This window comes from Rhinolophus hipposideros (assembly GCF_964194185.1).
Source record: "Rhinolophus hipposideros genome assembly, chromosome: 18".
In the NCBI taxonomy this organism is placed as follows: Eukaryota; Metazoa; Chordata; class Mammalia; order Chiroptera; family Rhinolophidae; genus Rhinolophus; species Rhinolophus hipposideros.
The window spans coordinates 36,897,958-36,919,114 of record NC_138064.1 but is presented as its reverse complement, the minus strand read 5'-3'; positions in this window follow the sequence as shown (position 1 = coordinate 36,919,114).

The following is a 21,157-nucleotide window of genomic DNA, read 5'->3' as shown; positions in this document are numbered from 1 at the left end:
TTTTGACATGTTGGCCTACATTGAATGAAGGCAATGCCCCAAATTCCTGGGCAAAATGTAGTGAAAAGAACCCAAAGTATTGGGAAAATAGGAATGTTGGAGTTGATTCATCACTAGCAACTGCCCACCTCCCATACACGACTCCCAAATTGCCAGTTGTTTTCCATTGATTTAATAACAATTTTTGGAATAAGAAAATAAAAGGAAGAAAAAAGGAAAGAGAAACACTACAGCCATAGATGTAAATTTTTTTCCATTAATGTGTGACAAACAGAGTTTGAATCTAGACCATGTGAATAGTCTACAATCTAAATATTAAAAAACCAAAAAACAAAAAAACAAAAAAACCCCACAAAATCACTTTAGCCAGTTGCAGTCATGCCAGCACTCCAGTAAATTACTTGTCTCTGACATCAGTATTTGGGATTATGATCTTTTGAAAACATCTCTAGGATTACAATAAGGCATATCAAAAAGTACCTGGGGTTTCTTGGTGTTTGTATGTAGTTCACTGACGGTTTCATTTTTTCTTAATGGAACTATGTCTTCTTAGACGTTATTTATCCCTTGAAAGTCAGTTGGAAGCTTTTGCTAAATAGATGTTCAATGCTTTGGGACAGCTTTCAGCACATATAAACTAAACATACCACCAACTCCTATCTTTAAAATAACTTTTGAGCAATTGCTTTTTCCCCCAAAACATTATACTAGTGTAATATTTTTTAAAGCGTTTTAAGGTTTTAAGGAAAAATTGATGCGATTTTATGAAAAATTCAATCATACTACCAAAATTAAGGTCACTAACAGAAAACAACCTGAACCAAAGTGACAATTGGATGAACAGATACTATAGGTGCCTGGCAGTGACAAGTATTCTTCTGCATGATGCTTTCAAGTTTTTTACATTAGGATAAAAAATTGTTTGAGATGTCAGAAATCATAAAATGTGCATCCTATAATTGAAGAAATGACAAGCATAAAATATATCATTATTTTATTTAATCATCATAACATTTAATCATCTCTCTTTTTAACATTAGATAAGAAAGTGAGCCTAAGTGGTAAAAGAGGTGAAATAAGGTCACAAAGGTAACATATAATGAGGCCGAGTTTCTGACGATCTAATGCCCAAGCTTGGCAACCACTTTTGCATACTTTTCCTCAGCTACAAGCTAATGGAATGGACTTGGTGATCTTTCCCTGCTCAGAAGTACTATGTTTTTTTCACTTATATTCACTTTTGTTATTGTTCAACATATATACAAATATAACATTTCTATAACCACTCTGTAATTCTCTTTTGTGCTATGTTCTTGAGAACCTTGTTTAAAAACAAAACAAAACGAAATACCTTAGTTGTAGTCTTATTTTTTTTTCTAATTTATTTGAAAATATATCTAAAAATAAGCCCAACTGAATTTGAGAATAAAACTCTCTCAGCACATCCTGGCATGATCTTTATTTTTCTATAAATTTGTTAAACATGTTAAAAGGTTTCAGCATAGTATAGAATAGCATAATAGTACAATCTGGCAGATGTGGTTTGACTCTCTCAGCATCTGTTTCAGTCTCTCTGTAGAGTGCTTTCCTGTTACTATTGGGGCTGAGCGGCTAAACACTTCATTTTCGAGATGCTCTTTCAACTAGTGGTCCCCAGGTGGTTTAACTTCTGTTAATCAGGAGTACCTGCAGGAGACTTGAATTTGGAAGTGTAACACCCATTTGCTGGTGGGGACCTATCAGATTCAGAGACACCGTCCTGGTGACAGCTTTCTGTTTCCTAGATTATGGTTAATTATGGCATGATTCCAGGCAAAAATTCTTGGTGACAGCACTGGTAAAAGATTCATTGGCAGGAAATGTAGCTGTTTTTTGGAAGTCATTCCTATTTCTTGGACCCTTGCAACAATGTCTTAAGGATGTAATTCCCAGCATTAAATCTATTCCTAGATCTAATGCTAGAATGTTTTCTATTATCTGTAATTGAGTACTGACTAAGATGAGTCTTTCCACCTCTGACTTTAGCAATGTTTTCTCCATCCTTATAAGCATAAGATTTAGGATAGTTTTGTAGTAATTAGTTCTTTGTTTTCAAATAGGAATCATGTACTAAACTAACAGAAATTTCCCTTTCTTTTTGGATCTACTCAAGATAGGGACAGATAAACTGTCTTCCCTAGGAAACAAACTTAACATGAAAAATCTAAGATATCAAAGGTGCTGAAGTTTAATTTCATAAATGCTTTTTCTTTTCCTACCCTTTTATCTTAAACCTGTGATTTATGTACTTATGGCTGCACTAAACTAATTTCATAAGACCTGAAGTCGGTTAGTAAACAGAAAACTTTCATTCTTCATTAAGTTATCTACATTAACTTAGTGAAGAAATAGAGTAAAATATTTTAACTTCTTTAATTGGCTCAGGAATTGTTGTCTGGGCACTTGAAGTGATTTAAAAAATATTTAGCACATTATTGTGGAATTTTGACAGGATTGTACTTGTCAAACATTGTAAAGAAATGTTTATGCTTTTATTAATTTACATATGTCATATATAAAATATTTTAATCTACTCCTTTTCTTTTAATGTTTGAATGACTGAACTAAAACATACAGAGTAACCCTAAGAGTCCTAATGATTTTGATGACATTTAGTGTCCTATTATTGTTAGACTCAAACCTTTTTGTTATCTTAGTGTCAAAAATAACGAAAAGTTCTATCTAAACTTATTTAAATTTGGGGAATTATAACATTAAATCAATTGAAAATTGGCCTCCTGCTCCATTGTTATACTTCAGCACGTCAATTAATAGTAAAAAGTCATCATCCTTTTAAATGTCACTGTTAACATTAAGCAATGAGCATTTGCACTCTTATTATGTCTTCTCCATAAATACCTTCCTTGCAGCATTTAAAACATTGCTTTACACAAACTCAAAGTGTAGTAGTTGTCTTAGAAAAGATATTCAAATAAAGTAACCAGCAGATGTCAATTAAAAAAAAAAGATATTCGATAATGAGCTGATTGTGGATCATAGCTTTTAAGCAGTTCAATTTTAGTTTTCAGTCATAAGTTTTCTTTTCAAGTCTCCAATAAAATTGCTTTGTCTATAGAGGTATATAATCAAAGGTAAGGCAATCTTTATAACCTGTAGGGTAATGTGAGTTGTTGGGAAGCTCCACTTTTTCCTTCATTCTGTCCTCAAAGATCAGGAGTTTTCTATTTCATATGTCAGTGTTTATACACTACCTGTCCTCAACTTCCCGAAACTTTTTGTCAGTTCCAAATTTTTTTCATTGGGCAATTGACATTTGTTATCGGGACATCTAACAAAATCCACCTGGACTCCCTCCTCTGCTCTGTCCACTTTGCTCCCTCAATCTCTACAGAGACCTAATATTAACTCATGCACACATTTTGTTGTGTAAACATGGTTCATGTGCCTTGCTACAGGAAACATTTAGTTAATCTTATATATTCCTCTATTGGCACATAGAATGTCTTCAATTTTCACTGCTATGAATAGTTTCAAAAGTCTTAATTTTTCTTTTAGGTATATTCTTCTGTTCATATTCCCCAAAGTGGAATCAACAGTCAATGGGCAGGAAACATTTCAATCCACTCATTTTTTTTTTTTTATCAAATAGTTATCCATTTCCTGATATAGGAAGTGTGATCAAAAAATATGGTGAATGTTTAAACAAAAATTTATTACAGTAAAAGACACATTGACATTAATCCCTCTCAAAATACTCCCCCTCACTTCAAACACATTTATTCCATCATTCTTGCCACTTTCTGAAGCAGTTCTGGAAGTCCTCTCTCATGTCTTTACTTCATCTTCCATTGTATCAACGCTCCATGTTACCCATCGCTTCTGAATACAGCAATTTCTGTCAAATAAAAACATGGTGTGCTCTTACCCACATTATTCACTGGATCTGGCACCATGCAACTTCTGGCTCTTCCCCAAAATCAAAATGATCATGAAAAGAAAACATTTTGAATCGATTCAGGACATCGAAGCAGCCACGACAGTGCAACTAAAGGCAGAAATTGTGCTAGCTGCTGGACATATGATAGTGATTATTAAAAAATAAAAAAGATTGAACAGAAAAAGTGAACAATTTACAGATCCTCCAAATTTCCTAATTTCCTTCAATCTTTCCAATGTTGGTTTTAAAATTTTATTTCCGTTTTGCTAGTTTGATAATTGTGTAATTACACCTTAAACTTATTTTGATTTGCATTTGTTTAGTTGCAAGTGAAGATGTGCATTTCTTCAAAAGTCATCAATTTATTCATCTTTTCTCTTTGTTTTATTTTAATAGAATAATTGGTAAATTATTTCCCCTTTTATAAAATAGGAATTCCTATTTTTTCTCTGTTTTTCTGGAATACTATTTTGAGTTTTAAATACACAGTAATCAGACACAGTAGATGAATGAAGTTTCACAAGTCAGATAAATACTCTTGTTGCAATAGACCATAGAATGAATTTAGAAGTTATCAAAGTCATCATAATACAGTTGGCTTAAATAATTAAACAACCCTGTGAGATCAAATGGCATTTTTGCTTATTCATAAATATATTAACACTAATTTTATAGCAATATACCTAGAAGAAAAAGAGTATAACAAGCTAATTCATGAGTCCTTTAGGAAGCAAAGCTAAATTGAATATATTTTTATTTACTAAAAAAAAATCTCAAAGTAAAAATTATCTTTATCAAATAATCACTGAATAGGCTTTTTCTTTAGTAGCATACAGACATTGTGAATTAGAAACGCTGTTGTTCTGATAGTTACTTAAACACGTTTCCTGACCCATTAACAACAATTTCACTGCCACAGTACTCACATAATCACCAAACAACTTTACATTTTCGTTTCAGCAGAGACAGCCAGTGTTAGAACATGTAGCTTTACATGAGTCAGTGCCTTTCCTTCCCACGGCTCCCAGGTTTCCCTAGGCTTCCTCCCCATCAGAGTTCTGGGCCCCTAGACCTCATCTGTCATGAATTCACCAGTAGGTTCTGACTTGTATTCTAAAGGAAAAGACTGAATGTGGAGATCCTTTGTGAGAGCAAAACAACACACAAAACCAAGCAACAACAATAACAAAACTCAACAATACTCAGACCATAATAGAAGTTCTTCCGTTGGTTTTTTCTTTTTTTAAATTTAGAAACAGGTGAAATAGTATTTGAGCAGATCACTTCTTCAGTTTCTCTCTCTGCCAATTTACAGATTTCCTTATGCAATCTCCTACACACACACACACACACACACACACACACACACACACAAACACAAACACACACACACACACCCCACAGGCATCACAGTTGATATGATGGTGCCGAAATTGATAACATCTTCAAAAAGAAGTTCTTAGGTTGAAACACATGGATTACCAATACAAGGCCAATTGTATATCTTCCTTCAGTAATAAACCACATAAAAATATAAATGCTAATGGGAAGCAGCAAAACAAGGTGATAAAGTCAACCAAGAACTTTCATCTGTCACCACCCAGGTAGTATGAAATACACAAAATGTCAAATAAATCAAAATATGTTATAAAACAGACTTTTTCAGTCATAGACTGTTCGTGAGTACAAGCAATATTTTTCTTTTAAGTTACTAGAATCCTGGGGCTTCAGAGTAAGGAAAAGTTCCTTTTGTTCTGTTTACTCATTCATTGTTTCACAAGTATTTATCGAGTGATGATTGCTGGGTCCAGATTCTGCTAAGATCTGTGAAGAATACCAAACACATCATGAGTTTTCTCTGCCCATGACATATCATTGAGGAGCAACAAAACAGGAATCATGAAATAATTTGAGAATGATTCCAAGACAAGTACTGATAGTAAAGAGCAGGGTAATTTCCTAGGTGTGGTTGGAATTCAAAATAAAATCTATGCTTCACCATACGCATAGATGATCAGGCATGGGAAGACTTCACGGGGAAGTCTGCCAGGGAAAGAAGAGGTTTAAGTGAGGAGGCTGCGTTAAACACATGTTAGGAATTGGATTAGAAAGGGTAGCATATGTTTAGGATTTTCAAAAAGGGTAGTGTACCCTTTAGTTAGTACACTGATATTTCCATTTGCTGTACAGTAGCCTAGATACTTTAGCTGATTCCATGATGCTTCCCTAGATGGTGGATTGATGACTTTAGAAGAATTTAGGTATCTTGAGAAAATGCCTTATTGAATTTTTATTGATTACATAATTAATCTGTTCAGCACTGTCAATAGTTGTTTTCTTTTTTTGTGGGTAGAGTAAAACAGACAAAAAAAAAAGTTAATTGTATTTTCCATGACTTGTGCTAGATTTTTCAGAATGTATAGAAAAAAAATAGTGAAATTTAGCTAAGAAACCACTAAATATTTCTCAACACACCCAGTATTCATGATTTCCACCAAAAGGAAATTTTTTTTTTCTAATCCCAACTATTCAGAAGATAAATTTTATGGTCTAGGCATTTAGCTATTGGATAAGAGATCAATAAACACAGAAAATTATAAAATACTGTAATAAATCAAGGAGATTTTTAGGGCTGTGTTTTGCATTGAAGAGTGAATGTAAATAGGATTAACCAAAGCTCTTCTAGACTTCAAAAAATGAATAATATAACTTTCTTATAGTTCGTTGTGAATACAAATTATATAGTAATGTTAGAAGAGGAGAAAAACAAGTATGTCATTCAAGTTTTAGTATCCTCTTTTAAAGTATATGACTTATTTATTAGGGTAGGACAGAGTAAACTACTTAGTTGACAGTTCCATAAAATGGGCACAATATTGTTTTGTGATGTACCAAACATCTCCAAATATTTATAGAAAGAGGAAAAAGATAATGATACTTAGAGGTTTTTAAATATGAAAGGCCCATTTATCAAGACGATTAGGAACTGTTAAATAAGATGACAAAGTTTATTGCTTCTTTTAAGTTTTTTGTATCATTCCAGCTCTAGGATGTTTTATTCTTAGCCCATACAAAAATACATTTAAATTTATGGTCTTTAACAAAGTAGGAATGGAAATTATTTAATCTAGGGTCTATATATTACTTTGAAATCATTGGTTTGCTGACCAATGGTTTGCTTTCACCTGGAGATGAAAATTCCCAAAATTGAAATCCATGCATCATCCCTCCTCTATTTCTACTCTTGGGTTTGTGTCAGTCTCAATTCTTCCTGTCTTTAGCAGAGAACACCCTAAATGTTGAAGCATCTGATAGTTCAGTGAGGCTTTTTAACATATCTAGACCCACTTAAAAAAAAACACAAACCTATTACATTAGTTGGCACCTGCAATATTAGGAAGATATCAATCATTCCTTAATTAGGAAGGCATCAATCATTCTTAATACTTACTGCTAAATTCTTGGTGTATTTAATTCAAAATTACACTAAATACAGAGAGAAAAATCTGTGCCAAAAAAATTCACCAGTATGCCTGCACTTTTCGGTGTATTTGTTGTCCATTTGCATTCTGTGGATCTTTTTTCTTTCTCTCCTGGGGGAAGAAAAGCTACCATCAAGAGGATAGAGCTGAGGACTAGTAGGACTTTTAGCTGTAGGCTGCCTCTGAACCTTTGTGTGAAGGATTTCGCAGACAAGCCAGATAGGATCCCGAGAGAGCAATTTCAGGGCAGAGAGAGGCAAAATGAATCCCATTCAGGTGACAGAGAGAAACATTTATTCATTAAGACATAAGTTGAGGGGATGAGGAAGTGGAAGGGGCTGCAGACCTCTGATGGAAAGAAATAGTTATCCCTCCTGGGAAGAGATATTGTTGGAAAATTTGAAGTCTAAAGTACCAGCCTAGAGCATTGTATTGCTTCCTCTGGGGAAAAGAGGCCTTAGGGTTCAATTCATTTGTTTTGTACTAATAACAACAACAATAACAAAAAAGCTCCTGGCTCCACCTGTGATTTTAAATATGAACAAAACTTATCCATGGAGAGAAAAGCTGGCTACAGTATGTGACCACCATTATACAAAAGAACATTAAATTACAAATCAATAAGTGACTTGAAAGAAGATTAAAATTTGTGTTTGTTAGTCTATTTTTAAGCCTTTCTTTTATAAGGCAAAGAAAGAAGGTTATACGAAGTTTAGCCAGCTTTTTGTAAGATAATCTAACTGCACCTTTTCTACCTTCTGTTCTGAGATTGGCAGTGAAAAATTGTTCTGATCACAGTTTCTTGGAGTATAATTACTTTGTCAAAAAGAAAATATAATTAGAACTGATATTTTTAAATGTAACATAATTGTATTTAAAGATTTGATAATTTGCTCACTCATGAAATGTTCTGTTAGTTTAGCACCAACCAACAGTATTGGAGTTGGGAAATGATCTGACGATTTTTCTCTTTTCTGGTTTAAAAATACTGTCTATTCTACCCTTTTGTCTATTTGAAGAAATACAGTCAATTTCAATGGTGGTTTGAATTTAATGCTTGACACAGCTTTCTGAGTGTCAGGTTCATTTATTTCCTCTCTTCTACTGCATTTTTTCATATATCTCATACCATTACAACAGCAGTATAACAACAAAAGTATCTCTAGATTCCAACACATCCTTTTAGGCCTCTTCATTTGTAACCTCAATCAGCATAAATCTGTTTTCTGTTCCTCATTCCTTCCCTGGAAATTCTAGAAATCCTTCTATTATTCTATTTATCACTTAAAAAAAAACACCCAAACTCTTCTATTTGGCAGCTGAGTTCTCCCATGAATGGTCAGTTCTTGTCCTGTTGCCCACATGCAGATGTGGATCAATAAATCAGAGCCTTTTACAATACAATATTTCTTATAAGTAAAGGGGCTTCCTTTCACAAACCATAAACTTACATAAAGTACTGGGTGTCAGAAAGACCCAGAGATACCAAGTATCAGAGTTGGGTGGAAAAAATATTAAGTTAAGTAATTACTCATGGTTCACATCATCTAAGTTTAGAATTATCAAAGCTGAAAGCAATAGATGACTTTCTTTTTTTCTACTGAGGGTACTCTTAGTACCCACTTTTTTACTTTCTGGGTTGTGTGGCTTGATTCAAAAATCACGTGCTGTTTGGAAGTGATTTAGAGAACTGTACAGAATGGTGATCCTGGAGTTAGATGCCTTGACCTTGAATCCCAGCTCCCCCATATAACCTTTGGCAAGTTATTTAGTCTCTCTGAACTTCAGTTTCCTTACATGTAAAGCAAAAGTATTGAGAGTATCTACTTATTTTGGTTATTGTGAGGCATTTAGATTATTACTTTATTAGGTTAGTTATTACTATTATCATGCTGGATTAAATGCTGTCTAGCCAGATACTTCAAATGAATTATGAGCTAATATGGTTCCTTTGGGACTGGAATATTTTCTTCTGGAATTTAACTTCTTATTAATAGGTAGTGACCCTTAGTTAGAATCACATAAATTTCTATGTAACTTTATTTCTATCCTCTCTCTTCAACTAATTTCTAATTGAAATGAATCTGCAATGGTCATTTTCCAATTTAACATTTAAAGTGAAATATGTATAGGAATAATATGAATAAAATATAATTTTCTCATTACTGAATTTTGTTGTGTGGTCTGAATTTCTAGTTGAGGTTAGAGTAACTGGAAGAGCACAAAAATACATTTGAGGAATACGAATTTCAATATTTCACTCTGTCTAGGCTTTTCTTTTGCCCTGCTATGATATTGATTTGCAGAAGTGGAATAGAGGGAAAAAGAATGACAATCAATTTAGGTAATTAAAATAATTGAGCAGAAGAAAGAAGTTCAATATTTACTTCAGTTGCAATGCAGTAATGAATTCTCATTTGTGACATACGTTGTTTAGCATGGAATTGATGAAGAATAGGGCTTTCTTCTTATAATGCTTTATTTTATCTGAAATGTTGGCATTTAAGCCGTTTAGTGACCACAGTCCTCACGCCCTTCAGGTTAAAAAAAAATTGTTTAGTTGCAAAATAAGCTTATGTTTTGTAACAAATTGTAATGACACTAAGTAATATGAATAACTAATATATATGTTTAATATTATTGGATGATACTAGATCTTTGAAGTCTGTTTGCATTATTTTCATTTGATATTCTAAACATGAATATTCTAACCTGGTAAAACTGCAGAAGCTGGGCTTTGGTTTCTTTAGTGAACATAGTATCCTCACCTGGAGTTGAAAGACTGGTCCTTCGAAAATGTGTGAAAATTCTTTTCTATAAAACTATGATAGTTTCCAAATAATGCAGGCCATTGAATTGGTCGTGGAGATGACCTTGAAATAGAATAGCATGAAGATGAGTGCTTGAACATAATCTTTTTGGGAAAAGTTAAAGAATGTTTATAGAAGTGGGTTTGACCTACAATTTGGCTAAAGATACAATGATTTCTGTCATAGATGTACAGGTAGAATTGTAAAGGGTTGAAAAAAAATTTAAAGAAGCAAAGGATAGCTTTATGTTTGACCATTGTGATCATTCACAGAACTATGCTTGACTCTGTTATTGTCAGTTTCATGGGACTAACTAATCATTGCTGACTAAAGGGAAGTGGCACATTGGCAAACATTCCAAGACCAAAGAGTTATTAATAATGTTGACTTGGTCTGAATTCCCAGGGGTAACATGGCACTGATTTTCTTTATTTGAATCTGTAGCCTTAAACTGGAGAGATGTGGCCTGCTATAGTATATGTGTTATTAAATGTTATGTCTTGCTTTAGACCACAGTGTGACTGTCATTTAAAACTAACTGTATGCTACATCTCATTGGGAAAAGGAGTTGTAAAATTCCTGAAGGAATCTTTAAAAGCAGTGCATTGTGCATAGACTATATGTCTTGATAATAATTGCATTGAAAAGTAGTGATATTTGCCACCAAATCTTTTTTTTTTTTTTTTTTTTTTTGTCAAAAGCTAGGGGCAGATAATTTTTTAAAAATGTTTTTCTTCTCTAATGGCATCTGCTCAATGATCTAAAACATATTTGTCGTAGTAATTCAGAATGATAGTATTCCTTTCAGTTTAGTCCAAATTTGGCAAATATTTATTGGGGGCCTACACTGTGCCAAACACTTTGCTAGGCACTTGGGACTATAAAAATTAAGGGCTTCTGGTCAAAATGATGGAGTAGGTAAATGCTATGTTTGCCTCCTCCTGCAACTACCTCACGATTACAACTAAACTATAGAAAAACCGTCATTGAGAATCTCCTATAATCTAGCTGAATAGAAGCCGTATAACTAAGGACATACAGAAGAAGCCACGCCCAGACTTATAGGAGGGACAGAGACACCAAACAGGTTGGTCTCACACCCACCAGTGGCAATTAAAATTTGGGAGGGCTAGCTTGGCTGAGAGGTCCCCCTGAGGAGTGAGGGGTCCCAACCCCTCACTACACTCCCCAGCCTGAGGTTTCAGTGCTGGGAAGAGTAGTCCCAATAACTTCTGGCTGTGAAATCAGCAGAAAGTGTGGCTGAGTGAGGCAGAGGGTGACTGGAGTCCCAGGTGTTCTTCTTAAAGAGCCCACACACAGACTCACTCAGTGATGGAGTCACTCACTCTGAGTTCCAGGGTTGAGGCAGCAGCTTGAATGGTGCCAGGGACATGTTGGGAGGAACTGAATTTTCTGGCTTGAAGACGAGGGCTAGAGAGGCAGCTTTCTCCCAGAGAAGTTGTTCCTTTGTTCCTTTGTTCGGACCTCCCACTACCGAGACTGCATGTGCATGCTGGCTCCATATCTGACTTCATCAACCTAGATAATACTGTTTGCCCTGCCCTGATGATTCCCTGAGACCCTGCCCTGCCCAAATTGCAGCCCCACCCCAGCCACTTCCAGGGGCTTTTCCATCCAAATGGCCTGCCTTGGCTCATGCTACTGACTTTCCTAAAATCTCTCAAAGGTTCACAAAACCCCAAACCAGCAGCGTCTGGTCTTGGTGCATCCCATGCCTCTTGTTAAGCAGCCCCAAGTCTGACACGAGCAGCAACTAGCCTCCGTTTTCAGCTTAGCCTCTCCTGGGCACTTCCAAGGCCAGCACAATTGGCAGTCATCTGCAGATCACTTTCCATTTCATACCAAGTAGTCCGGGCAGAGCACGGGCACCGGCTGACCTTGCCCTGAACCATAGTACCTCCCCAAAGGCCCCAGAACCAACATACCCTGTGGCCAGCTTCAGACTACACCAGAGCACCACCTACACAAATGACATGTCAATACCAGACTCGGCAGGTACTGGAGTTCTGCTAAAGCAAATCCTGTTCCATAGGGCCAGCCCCAGCACAACAACTTCTCCACTGTAGTCATAGCTCGTCCTTACAACGAATAAGCCTGAGGATCAGTCCCTCTCACTGACATGCAAACAGCAACCAAGTCTCAACTACAACAGGAGGGCACACACAACCCACACAAAGATCAAATCTGGAGTCCCTGGCTCAGGTGACTAAGGAGACTGTGCCAGTGGACCCAAGATGACCCCTACTACATAAGGCCACTCTGCTAAGACCAAGAGACATAGCAGGTCTACTGAATACTGACAAACAAACATAGGGAGGCAGCCAAAAGAAGGAGCCAAAGAAATATGTCCCAAATGTGAAAGATCATAACAAAGCTCCATGAAAAAAAAATAAACAAAATGGAGACAAGCAATCTACCAGATGTAGAGCTCAAAACACTAATTATAAGAATGTGCAGTGATCTAAGGGAGAATTTCAACAGAAAGATAGGAAATATAAAAATGAAGATACAAAACATAAAAAAGAACCAGTCAGAAAAGAAGAATATAGTAATTGAAACGAAGAGTACATTGAAGCATAGAGAGTCCCAAACAAGATGAACCCAATGAGGCTCACATCAAAACACATCATAATTAAAATGTCAAAGGTTAAAGACAAAGAAAAATCTTAAAAGCAGCAAAATAAAAAGCAGCTACCCTGTTTCCCGAAAATAAGACCTACCCAAACAAACAGCTCTAATGCGTCTTTTGGAGTAAAAATTAATATAAGATCCGGTCTTGTTTTACTATAAGACCGGGTCTTATATAATATAATGTAATATAAGACCAGGTCTTATATTAATTTTTGCTCCAAAAGACGCATTACAGCTGTTTGTTTGGCTAGGTCTTATTTTTTGGGGAACATGGTAGTTACCTACAAGGGAGCTCCCATAAGATTGTCAGTTGATTTATCAACAAAAACTTCGCAGAAGAGGAGGCATTGGCACGGAACATTCAAAATGATGAAAAGTAAGGACCAACAACCAAGATTACTCTACCCAGCAAAGCTATCATTTAGAATCAAAGGACAGATAAAGAGCTTCCCAGACAAGAAAAAGCTAAAGGAGTTCATCACCACCAAGCCAGTATTAAAAGGAATGTTAAAGGGACTTCATTAAGAAGAAGAAAAAAATAGATTAAAAATATGAATAATAAAATGGTAATAGCTACAATAGTTACTTTAAATGTAAATGAATTAAATGTTCTAATCAAAAGACATAGGATGACTGAATGGATATGAAAACAAGACCTTTACATATGCTGCCTACAAGAGATTCACTTTAAATCAAAAGAAACACACAGACTGATACCATATTTCCCCGAAAATAAGACCTATCCAGACAATCAGCTCTAATGTGTCTTTTGGAGCCAAAATTAATATAAGACCCTATATTATATTATATTATAGTATTATATTATACTCGGTCTTGTAGTAAAATAAGTCCAGGTCTGATATTAAATTTTGCTTTAAAAGACTCATTAGAACTGATTGTCCGGCTAGGTCTTATTTTTGGGGAACACAGTAGTAAGAGGATGGAAAACTATATTTCATAAAACTGGAAACAAAGCTGTGGTAGCATATCTTATACGTGGCAAAATAGATTTTGAAACAGAGGTTGTAAGAAGAGATAAAGAAGGACCCAGAAATTCCATTTCTGAGTATTTATCTAAAGAAACCCAAAACACTGATTCAAAGACATATGAAGCCGTATGTTAATTGCAGCATTATTTACAAAAGCCAAGGTATGGAAGCAACCTAAGTGTCTATCAATAGATGAATGGATAATGTTTAAGTGATATTATATATGTGTGTGTGTGTGTGTGTGTGTGTGTGTGTGTAATCTCAACATTACTCAGCTATAAAAATAATGAAATCTTGCTATCTGCAACTTGGATAGAGCTAGAGGGTATTATGCTGAGTGAAATAAGTCAGCTAAAGACAACTACTATATGATTTCACTTATATGTGATATCTAAAAAACAAAATAAATGAACAAATAAAACAAAGAAGCTCATAGATACAGAAAACATTTTGATGGTGAGGGGTTGGGGGAATGGGGGGAAGGGATTATGAGGTATAAATTGGTAATTACACAATAGTCACGGAAATGTATAGCACGGGAATACAGTTAATAATACTGTGATAACTATGCATGGTGTCAGATGGGGACTGGATTTATTGGAGTGCTCACTTCATAAGTTACATAAATATCTAAGCACTATGTTGTACACCTGAAACTAATATAATACTGTTTGTTAACTGTAATTGAAAAAAATTAATAAAAAGATAATGTGAAAAATCTTGAATGTAGCCAAAGTAGTCAGCCAAGTGAAATAGAAACGTAGCTGATGTTATCAAGACTCACACGTCTTCTACTAATTGTTAAACTTGTACCATGATATATCCGTAGACCATAGTTAAACATCATTATTCTTGACTTTGCATTGTGAAACTCATGTAAGTTTCATGTAATTTTTTTCATGAATAAAACTAAAAACAACAACAACAAAATGAATATGACTTAGTTTAGTCCTACAGCAGTTAGTAATATATGTGGCATACGTACACCTAAAAAACAAAACCAATCAAATAAAAAATTGAATAAAAGAACACCAAGCTTAATGTGAGATACTGCAGTGCTCCTTAAATAAGGAGGTTTCACTTGAGGTGGGGTAGAATTTTTTCCAGGAAGAGAAAGTAAAGGGGATTCCCAGTTGAGGAATACAATGTGTCAAGGCACAGAGGTATGACAATTCAGACTGCAATTAGGAAACAGTGTGTAGTCCAGCATGGGGGTAATTATAACAGCTTGTTCACCGCTTTTGGTAAACTCCAAAGGCTTGGTCATATTTAAGTGCTCATTCTACATTATCTCTTATGATCCTACAGTGTACTACTTATATATCACTCCTTGTATAGCTATTTAAAAGATACAAAATTATAATCACTGAATATTGAATTAAAAATTGACTCATGGTGTCACCCAACTTTTTATTGGAATGCACCATTTGAGTTTATAAATGTTACAACATTCATTAAAGATCTTGGAGTTAGAGGTGTTATTTATCTAGACAAAGATCGTCACTTGAGGATTGATTATAAGGTTTAGTTAGAGATTAAATCAGAGCTTTACGTTGAAGCTTTGACTGAAAACTGGATCTAACTATTCTCACAGATGTCTTCATCACAGAGATCAAGCTTTTCATCTGCGTATTTTCCAAATACCGTGGTTCTCCGATCATCAATATACCTATATTGTAGTTTTCAGAGAGTGGATGTTTAACAAATGTTTGTGGAAAGAATGAAAGAATATATGAAAACATTGCATCTTCATTGGATCAGATAAACTTGTAAGTCCCTGCTTAGACTATTTACGTTTTACACTGGACATACATGTCATGATCCTTAGAGTCTCTATTCCAGAACAATAAAATAACCTCCCTGGCAGATTGTGCGATCCAACACTCTGGTCTAGGCTGTGGGGTAGAGAGAGTTACTGTTTAGAGAGGAATGTTTTTAAAAGAGTTGTTAGAAGTAGTTTGTGGTGTAGTCCAATAATTGTTCATTATAAAAGTCACTAGCTTTTAGTTTCTGCCTGTGGTTTTAATTAGTTTTAATGAATGTAAATGATGTGGTCCTCTACTGACCTGCTCAAGTTCATTACTCACTAGGTTGTATGCAGCTTGTTGTTTTAGGATTAATTATCATGTGTAGGAAGAAGAGCTCTTGTCACTCACACAGCCTCAAGCAAGGGTGATTTTCTTCTCCTGGTAATGAAATTCAGTCTACACAGAGCATTGGCTTCAGTGCTCGGCTTTTATGTGATGACCCAAAGGTAGTATGAGACGAGCGCTCACAGATACCACGCTGACATCGACCCTGGATTTCATACACGAAGTGAACCTCTTTTGCCTTATTATTATAAAGTGTCAGTTATACTTATTGATTATAATGATGATGAAATTTGACCTTATGAAAAATCTGGGGGTGGGGTGGGAGAAGATTAGGGCTTAAACTCAGTGTACCATGTGGTGGGATCATTTTACAGGTGAGAGTAAGTCCCTTTTGTTGCGTGATTCTTGTCTGGCTGTACTTTTGAATCACTGGGAGAGCTTATAAAAAATCCTTAATCCAGGTCTCACCCCAAATCAATTAAGGAAGAACTGGGTTACTGATTTGATGGGTCTGGGACTGCATTTCTCTCTCTCTCTCTCTCTCTCTCTCTCTGTCTTTCTCTTTCTCTCTTACTGCCTTTCTTTTGCTCTCTTGCACTCATATTGTTGCTTGATAATAATTTAAATATTACAGAAAGTTGTAAGAAATCAATTATAGTCTTTACCTATGTAAAATATTTTGCCACATTTGCTTTATCATTACCTCTCGATATCTAGCTAGCTAGCTAGCTATGTATCTATCTATATGTCGATATTCTTTTCTGAACTATTTGAAAGTATGGGTTGTTTTTGGTTTTGACACCAATTTTTAGGTTTTTTTTTTTACTAAAAAAAGTTTTTTCCAGCTTTAGTGAGGTATTATTGGCATATGATATATGTAAGTTTAAGGCATACAACCTGATGATTTGATACATGTACACACTGTAAAATGATGACTACCGTAGGGTTTGTTAATACCTCCATCCCCTCACATCATTACCATTCTTTCTTCTTCGTGGCGATCATATTTAAGATTCTCTTAACTTTAAAGTATATAATACAATATTGATGATGATAGTCAGCATTCTGTACATTAGAGCCTTAGAAGTTATTAATCTTACCACCCAGGCCCTGGTAACCACTATTCTATTCTCTGTTCCTCTGACATTGACTTTTTTGGATTCCACATTTAAGTGAACGCAAAGCATTTGTCTTTCTCTGTCTTATTTCACTTAGCATGATGCCCTCTATGTTGGAGGGCATAGGGTCTATCCATGTTGTTGCAAAAAAGAGTATTTCCTTCTTTTCATGGCTGAATAATATTCCATTTTGTGTGTGTGTGTGTGTGTGCGTGTGATTGTTGGATCATATGGTAGTACTATTTTTAATTTTTGTGGTGATCCTCTGTACAGTTTTTTATAGTGTCTGCATCAATTTACATTCCCACCAACAATATACAAGGGTTCCCTTTTCTCCACATCATTAACACCTCTTCTTTCACACACACACACACACACACACACACACACACACACGCACGCATACATGCATACATGCATGAGGTCAGACAATTAAGTTTGTGAACTCATCCTAGAAAAAGTGCTACATACCTCATTGCTGAATATCACTATGCTTACCTTCGAAGTACTCCCCTTGGGAAGCTAGACACTGATGCCAGTGCCTAGTCCACCCTTCAGAGTAATTTTGGAACTCTTTTTCTGGAATGGCCATCAGAGCTGTTGTCATATTACTCTTGATGTCCTGAATGTCATCAAAATGTCTTTCTTTCAATATTTTCTTTATCTTTGGGTAAAGAAAGAAGTCATTGGGGGCCAGATCAGGTGAGTAGAGAGGGTGTTCCAATACAGTTCTTTGTTTCCTGGCTAAAAACTCCCTCACAGACAGTGTCGTGTGAGCTGGTGCATTGTAATGATGCAAGAGCCATGAATTGGTGGCAAAAAGTTCAAGTTGTGTAATTATTTCATGCAACCTTTTCAGTACTTCCAGATAGTAAACTTGGTTAACTGTTTTCTTGTTGGTACAAATTCGTAATGCATAATCCCTCTGATATCCAAAAAGTTAGAAACTGAAACAAGCTCGTGGACTTAATTGTTAGACCTTGTACCCGTGTTTGTGTGTGTGTGTGTGTGTGTGTATCACAATGGAATATTACTCAGCTTTACAAAAAAGGAAATTCTATCACATGCTACAACATGGTTGAAGGACATTACGCTTTGTAAAATAAGCCAGTTACAAAAACATATCTGATTCCACTTGTATATGATGCATCTAAAGTAGTCAAAACTCAGAGAAACACAAAATAGACTAGTGGTTGCCAGGAGCTATGGGGAGGAGAAATGTGGAGTTGTTCAATGTGTGTAGAGGTTCAGTTTTGTAAGACGAAAAAGTTCTGGCAATGTGTTGTGCAACAATGTGAATATATGTAGCGCTATGGGACTGTACACTTAAAAATGGTTAAGGTGGTACATTTTATGTTATGTGTTCTAAACTACAATGATTTTTAATTTAATTAAAATTAATAATTAAAAAACGAAAATGTGTATTCTGATACTCTGCTCATTTAAAAATCAAATTAGTTTTTGCTATTGATTTTTATGAGCACGTAGTATATTTTGGATATTAACCCCGTACAAGATTGATGGTTTGCAGATATTTTCTCCCATTTGGTAAGTTGCCTTTTCATTTTGTTGATGGTTTCCTTTGTTGTAAAGAACATTTTTAGTTTGATGTAGTCCCACTTGTTTATTTTGCTTTGTTGCTTTTACTTTTGGTGTCAAATCCAAAAATTTATCACCAACACTGATGTCAAGGAGCCTATATTTTATTCTAGGAGTTTTATGGTTTAAGGTCTTACATTCAAGTTTTTAATCCATTTTGAGTTGATTTTTGTGTATGGTATAAGATAGTGATTCAGTTTCATTATTTTACATGTGGCCGTCCAGTTTTCCCAACACCATTTATTGAAGAGACTGTCCTTTCTCCATTGCATATTCTTGGCTCCTCTGTCATAAATTATTTAACCATATGGTGTTTTTTTTTTCTGGGCTCTCTTTTTTGTTTTATTGATTTCTGTGCCTCTTTTTATGCCAATACCATACTGTTTTGATGACTGTAGCTTTGTAATATCTATACCGTTTGAAATCAGGGAGTGTGATGCCTCCAGATTTGTTCTTTCTCAAGATTGCTATGGCTCTGTGTGTGTGTGTGTGTGTGAGTGTGTGTGTGATTCCATACACATTTTAAGTTTGTTTTTTTTTATTTCTATAGAAAATACTGTAGATTGCTTTTGAGTAGTACGGACATTTTAACAATATGCTCATTTCTTTAGCACTGAGTAATATTCTATTGTCTGGATATACCAAAGTTTATTTATCCATTCACCCACTGAAGGACATTTTGATTACTTCCAAGTTTTGGCAATTATGAATAAAGCTTCTACAAACATCTATGGGCAGGTTTTTGTTTTATTTATTTTGATGATAAAATTATCCTAGATTTGCCCAGTGAGAGTCCCATCAAGCTGGCTGCTGCTGTATCTTCTAATTTTCTTTCATAATTTTTTGAGCACTTCCATTTTTTTGGAATAAGAAGATGTTCCAAATACATTTTGGATTCCAGCCCTGGAATTCAGCCATTTATCCAAGAATTCTTGGTTCCTTTTAGTGAGAAAAGGTATTTTGAAATCAGGATATGGCTAATACTATGTCCTTTTAACAAAGTCAAGTATTAGAATGAGCATAGTGATGTATGATTATGGAAATAGATATTCTGAAAACTTGACTATTTACTTCGGAGTCAAACTTGCTCACCAATTGCTGAAATCAAGAACAATTCATTTAATTAAGAAAATAAATAGTTAGATCTTATGGTTAATTTTAGTTCAAAAAAAGCATGATTTGAGCCAAGACAAGAAACCTGCAATTTTGTAATGTATGATTTTTCTTGCCAGTAAGCAGCGTTATTTTTGTTACAAGAAACTGTCATAGACCAGTGCTTCTGCAAAATAAATGACAGCATTTAGGCCTAAATCAGTTTCACAATGACCAAATCTTGGCAGTGACTAAATAGACTTGACATATAACTATATTGCAGATAAATATTTGAGAAATGGAATATTGATGCAATTGATGAGCTTAAGAAACAGCAGTTGCTTCAGAATGGAAGACACGAAAATGGGCAGGTCAGATTCGTGCTGCGGCTGAATCCTGAGGAAGTAGCAAAACATTGCATTCCAAAAGGTCAAGAAACGTAGGATAGTTAGCTACCAAGAAGGAAATGCAGAAATGAAAATCTCTGTGTAGAAAAATTAAAAAACATTCCTCCAAAAATATATAAAAAGCAAGTTTCTCAACTAAGTACGAAAACATGTTGTGAGAACATGTATAGAAATAGCCTTCAAGATTCTTGGAATGAAATTACTACATCAGTTTAACAAACTGTTTGATATGAGATTAGGAAATGTATTAACACACATATATATTAATGAACCTTATTAGGTTATATGGCTCCTATTGGCAGGTGTGGAATGGATGTGAGTGTTGTGGGCAGAAGGTTGGTTAATGGTATTACTAGCAAAGACTAAGGGACTGCACCATGGGGGAGAAGGCATTTTCAGTTTTGAAATCATACAGGAAGTAGCATTTCCTCCAAAGGGGTAAAACACACTTTCTCTAGTACTGTCAAAATATGAAGAACAGCGATGTTGATCATTGCAGAGAGCACAAAAACCCAACATGCCGAAGTTGTTTGAAGAAAAGAAAGTCACTGATCCCTTCAGTCTTTTCTTTTAGCCAGTAGTGGGGAAAGCTAGTGTTTTCCAGAACGTGTTGGAGAAAGTAAAATGTAAATCAATGGATCATACCTGGTGCTTTGTGATTTTTACTGTAGGTAGTACATGAGCGACCATGAAACATTTTGTGCACTTTGCTAGAAAACAGAACTGGTCTTGCTCATGCCACACAAAAATGATCACTAGATCTGAAAGAACAGGGCTATAGACTCAACAGAGAATACAGTATTCTCTTATCACTGTCACTGAGGGGCTGCATCAACTCCTTAGTTGAATGGAAGTTGGAAATTGCTCTCAGAACTTTCTATTTCCTATTTTCATTTATACATAAGGAAATATGCTTAATTCTTGTTGTATTAAGAGGTTGAAGGTCTCTGCCGAGTTTAATTGATGGAGTTCATCTCT